Source organism: Micropterus dolomieu, linkage group LG19 (genome assembly GCF_021292245.1).
Source record: "Micropterus dolomieu isolate WLL.071019.BEF.003 ecotype Adirondacks linkage group LG19, ASM2129224v1, whole genome shotgun sequence".
Taxonomy (NCBI): Eukaryota; Metazoa; Chordata; class Actinopteri; order Centrarchiformes; family Centrarchidae; genus Micropterus; species Micropterus dolomieu.
In genome coordinates this window covers 1,167,948-1,172,407 of record NC_060168.1, presented here as the reverse complement: position 1 = coordinate 1,172,407, position 4,460 = coordinate 1,167,948, and the positions used below count along the sequence as shown (strand labels likewise).

At 57.4% G+C, this 4,460-nt stretch overlaps 1 pseudogene; it reads right to left on the bottom strand.

The window, feature by feature from the left end:
• Positions 1-473: 473 nt before the first annotated feature.
• Positions 474-3,721, bottom strand: LOC123958119 (annotated as a pseudogene).
• Positions 3,722-4,460: the final 739 nt, after the last annotated feature.

The following is a 4,460-nucleotide window of genomic DNA, read 5'->3' as shown; positions in this document are numbered from 1 at the left end:
TACGTGCGTACTGTATAAATAGCAGTGTCCTCACTGCTCAGCATCCAACCAACCCTTCAGCAGACGGCGGTGGAGCGGCAGGGCTCCATCGTAGAGGGCTCCGCCTGTGCTAATAGAACTAGGGTTACCATATCGCAACCTTTGTTCTATCTCACACAGGCTCCGCCCTCTACTGGACTCTATGGGTACAGTGGGTGGAGCAGGATGACAAGCCACAGCTCACCGCACCAACAAAATCGGGCCACAGGTCACCAGCCACTTGCCCACAAGCTGCCTCCATCCTAAGCAATGGGTCAGTGGGCCACCCCTCAGAAAGGTCACTAGACCGCTAGGGGTTTGGCATGACCAAGAGGGATCTGATCCAGCCAGATCCAACACCTGAACTGTCCTGACCCCTTACAGGGACATCACAGTCAGTGTAAAAATGTTTTCGGTGACAACCGGTAGTCTACGGTAGACACCAGTCTCCTTCTTCACAGATCCTGAGTCGCACCTGCGAGCACAGATCCTGAGATGGAGCCCGACAAATCCAAGAGGTAAAAACACACAAATGGACATGGTGAAGACCACGACGCCATTGTGCAAATCTCCTTGACGCTCACCCTGTTGAAGAGGTCGTAGACAGAGCCAGGACCACCGAGGGTTGGTCTTTCCCCGCCTGCACGTAGGCCTGTGAGATACAGTCACAAAGCCATCTGGCTAGGCGCTTCTTGGATAGAGCTTTACCGATCGCACCGTCACCAGAGAAAACAAGCAGTTGATCAGTGCGTCGAATGGGGGCCGTGCGCTTCATATAATGTGTTAGGGCGCGCACAGGACACAACAGATGCAGCCTCGCCTCCCTAGGCCCAGGGTGGGGCGGAGGGTGGAAGGCATCCAAATGTATGATCCTCGACCTGAACAAGCTTCTTATGTTCTTAGGAACAAAGGAGGGGTTCGGTCTTAACACTGCTGCACTGTGGTCACCACGAAGCAGCATGCAGCTGGGATGAACCGACAGGGCGCACAGCTCACTCACCCTCTTGGCAGAGGTGAGAGCCAGTAACAAGGCTGTCTTGAGAGATAGCATCTTCAAGGAGAACTGTTCCAGGGGCTCGTAGGGGTTTGACCTCAGAGCCTCTAGTACCAGTGGCAGGTCCCACTGGGGTGCAGAGACACGTAGCACAGGTCATTGTCTCCTCACACCCTGCAGAAAACGCTTCACGAGGGGGTGGGTGAAGACAGGTCTGTCGCCAAACCCCTCATGACAAGATGAGATAGCTGCCGCATACACCTTAATGGTTGAGTGTGACAGTCCCTTCTCCATTAGGCCCTGTAAGAAGGAAAGGATGGATCCCACTGAGCAGGTTATGGGATCCATTTCCTTCTCAATGCACCAGCGCTGAAAGCCCAGCCACTCAGCTTTGTAACAGGAAGTGGTGGAGCCTGCCCTCGCCGCCTGGATGGTATGTACCACCTCTGCGGATAGCCCAGCATGTCTCAACCTCTCCCTTTCAGAAGCCAAACCTGGAGAGGTTGGCCGAGCACCGGCAGTTAGCCTATGGCGCCTGACTCCTGTGACAGAGCCCCCCAGACCTGAGGCACAGGCCAGGGCTCTGTCACTGCCAGCTGCGCCACCTCTGCGTACCAACCTGGCGATCTGCGGCTGGGGGCTACCAGGATGACTGACAACCCTTCCTGTCTCACCCTCTCCAGCAGGGGGGGGATGAGATGGAGTGGGGGGAAAGCATACAGCAGCCCTTTTGGCCATGGCGCGTGTGCAAACGCGTCCACGCCCAAGGGCGGGCTGTCCTGTGGTAGGATCGAGAACCACAGCGGGCAGTGGGTGTTGTGCCGTCTGGCAAACAGGTCCACCTGCGCCGTCCCGAAGCGAGACCAGATCTGCTGTATTATATCGGGGTGCAGTCTCCACTCGCTCTGTGGGGGACCGCCCCTCGACATGAGGTCGGCCCCCCTGTTCTCCAAGCCTGGGACATGAAGGGCCTTCAGAGACAGCAAGTGTGCTGCAGCCCATGTCCATAGGTCCTCTGCTAACGTCAACAGAGCTGCGGATCGGACTCCGCCCTGTCTGTTGATGTAGGCGACTGTCGTGCGGTTGTCTGTCCTCACCAGCACGTGCCTGCCCTGGACTAGGGCTTTGTGGTGCTGGAGGACCAGAAACACCGCCTGGAGCTCCAGTTGGTTGATGTGTCGGCTCTCCCCAGGAGGCCACACACCTCCCACTGCTCTCCCCAGGCAGGTCCCTCCCCATCCGGTCAGAGACGCATCCGTGAACACCGACACGTATGAGGATATCCGGCCGAGAGGTACCCCCGCCCTCAGGCGATGAGGGGACCCCCAGAACCGCAGGTCCCTCTGCATTGACTGGGGGGGCATCACCATGCATCGCTTGTGCCTCTTGAGGTTTAGATGCAGGCTGGTAAACCAGCGTTGTAGCTGCATGTGTAGCAGGCCCAGGGTAACTACTGGATGGGCTGCTGCCATGAGCCCCAGCAGCTGCATTACTGCCAGCGCCGTCACAGCAGTTCTCAGCTGGAGCTTGCAGACCGCTTGAAGAAGGGTCGTCTGTCTGAGTTCCGACAGATGAGCTCTCAGGCTGGCTGAGTTGAGCACAACCCCCAAATACTCCACCTCTGGGAGCTCTTCTCCCAGTTGATTGCAAAGCCCAGGTTGTTCAGATGCAAAATCAACTGAGCTGTGTGGAAAATTGCCCATTGTTTTGACCTGGCCATGACAATGAGGTCGTCTAAATAGAAAAAGACTCTCATGCCCTGATCGCGCAATGGTAGCAGTGCGGCGTCTACGCACTTGCTGAATGTGCGTGGGGCCAGTGAGTAGCCGAAGGGGAGTCTGGTGTATTCGTACACCACCCCCTGGAAGGCAAAACGCAGAAACTTCATGTGTTTCCGGGCCACCTCGACATGAAAGTAGGCGTCTTTCAGGTCTATGGTCGTCAACCAATCACCGTCTGCACTAGCTCTAGCAGTTTCCTGAGTGTCAGCATGCGGAACGGTTTCCGTGCAATATGCTGGTTCAGGTAGCGGAGATCCAGGATGGGTCTGAAGCCTCCAGTCTTCTTGGGGACCAGGAAGTACGTGGAGTAAAGACCCTTGTACGTGTCGTAGGTTGGAACGACAGACATAGCCTGTTTCTGCAGGAGCAGTTGAATCTCTGTGGCCAGGAAGTCCACCTCCTCCTGAGAGGACAGGTTGGCTTCCTTGATGCCCTTGAAAGACGGTGGGATACAGCAAAATTGTAGGGAGTAACCCCGCCTCAATGTGCCGTCCATCCAGTCTGTTGGCTTGCAGCAGCGTCTCCATTCCGTGTGGAAATGAGTCAGTTCACTATCAGCAGAACTGTCGAGAGGAGCAGTGACGAGCCAGGGAGCTCTCCTCTCCACAGCTGTTGGCCACTGTGGGAGAGATAGTGTACCCTTTGCGGCCAAATGGCGCAGCGAGCCGCTCGCAGAGGCAACGAGCAATCTTCCCTGCTTTGCTATGATGGGAGAGACGTGGCTAGTGACAGCATCTCTCCGGCAATAGCGGGCTAGGCTGCTACCACGGATACTCCGTGATGCGCTGCGACCTCTCGTTGGAGCAGTTTTCGGCAGCTTAGCGTGTATGTCTGTGTGGCACGAAAACACTGCCGGTGAGCTAGCAGCGCGCCCGAGTGGGTTCACGTAGGCGCGCTGGGAATGCAAGCTAGGATCAGATAGCTGCATTGTGCCGCTTCTAAGGCAAGAGCGGCTCGTTTCTCAGCCGTCATGCTGCGGAAGCGGACTGTGTCGCAGCTCAGGCGGCGTAGCAAGCACTGTGGATGCCCGGGCCGCACCACCGTCTCGTTCAGCCTTAGCCGGGAGAGCGGTGTGGGCCACGGGGCAAGCCGTTAGCTTAGCATCGGTGAACGTGCCGTGTTGAAGTGGCGTGTTCAGCACAACACTTTGCTGGGAAGGGGTTGGTGGGGAGGAATTAGCTCTTTGAGGAATGTAGGTTGTTTTAATCAAAACATTTGGTACATTTACACCCTTGTCACAAGCAGCACACAACTTATAAACATAGTGGCTTGGACATGAGACGGAGGGGAGGGGCTCGGCCACATCGGCCGGCTGCTCTCCCTCCTCAGTCAGTCATTTCAGCGGCCGCTTCTTCCCCCAGCCGCAGGTAGGCTGGCGGGGGGGTCTAGGCTGCTCCTCTGGCCGCGATGTAGATCCCCTCGCCTGTGTGGGATCCCTGGGCGGCCCGGTGTCTCGGGGAGGGCGCGATGCACCCGTGGATCCACCCTGAGTAGCCGGTGATGAAGACAGCGGCGATCTGGCTTGGCGGCGAGCACGACGTCTGAGGGTGGCATTACGACGGCGAGGCTCGCTGCCCTTGCCGTGAGCCAGCGGCAGGTGGCGACTGAGCTGCGCCTTCTCCTCCTCCAACCATCTGAAGCGCTGAGTAGCAGAGGATATGGAGCCA